Source organism: Arachis duranensis, chromosome 7 (assembly GCF_000817695.3).
Source record: "Arachis duranensis cultivar V14167 chromosome 7, aradu.V14167.gnm2.J7QH, whole genome shotgun sequence".
Lineage (NCBI taxonomy): Eukaryota > Viridiplantae > Streptophyta > Magnoliopsida > Fabales > Fabaceae > Arachis > Arachis duranensis.
In genome coordinates, this window is record NC_029778.3 from 39,203,310 (window position 1) to 39,204,446 (window position 1,137).

Here is a 1,137-nt window from a genome sequence, read left to right on the forward strand (position 1 = left end):
ATATCCCTCTGTAACCATGGAGAGGAAGCATGAAGAGCTTCTCTCAAAACAGAGTCAAACAGAGCCCCCACAGTCAAAATCGAAGTTTGGTGTTGGGAGGCCACAACCAACTTCTAAGTTTGGTGTTGAACCCCCACATTCAAACTCTAAGTTTGGTGTTGGGAGGTTCCAACATTGCTTTGAGTATCTGTGAGGCTCCATGAGAGCCCACTGTCAAGCTACTAACATTAAAGAAGAGCTTGTTGGGAGGCAACCCAATGTTATATTTATCTAATTTCCTTTGTTATTCTATGTTTTCTGTAGGTTGATGATCATGGAAAGTCACAAAATCAATTGAAAAAGCAAAAATAGAATGAAAAATAGAAAGAAAAACAGCCCTTGAGGAAAACCTTGCTGGCGTTTAAACGCCAGTAAGGGCAGCAAATGGGCGTTTAACGCCCAGTCTGGCACCATTCTGGGCGTTTAACGCCAGAAAGGGGCACCAGACTGGCGTTTAACGCCAGGAATGGGCAACAAGCTGGCGTTAAACGCCAGAAATGGGCACCAGCCCGGCGTTTAATGCCAGGATTAGCACAATGAGCATTTTTGCTCGCCATTTGGTGCAGGGATGAATTATCCTTGACACCTTAGGATCTGTGGACCCCACAGGATCCCCACCTACCCCACCACTCTCTCTCTTCTTCACCTATTCTCTTCATCACTCACATCCATCCTTCATAAAACCCCACCTACCTTACCATTCAAATTCAAACCACTTTCCCTCCCAAACCCACCCATACATGACCGAACCCTACCCCTCTCTCCACCCCTATATAAACCCATCTTCACCACCTCATTTTCACACAACATAAACACTACTTCTTCCCCCTTAGCCGAAACACAAAGCCACCTCCATCGCCTCTATTTCTTTTTCTTCTACTCTCTTCTTTCTTCTTTTGCTCGAGGACGAGCAAACCATCTAAGTTTGGTGTGGTAAAAGCATTGCTTTTTGTTTTTCCATAACCATTTATGCCATCTAAGGCCGGAGAAACCTCTAGAAAGAGGAAAGGGAAGGCAAAAGCTTCCACCTCCGAGTCATGGGAGATGGAGAGATTCATCTCAAGGGTGCATCAAGACCACTTCTATGAAGTTGTGGCC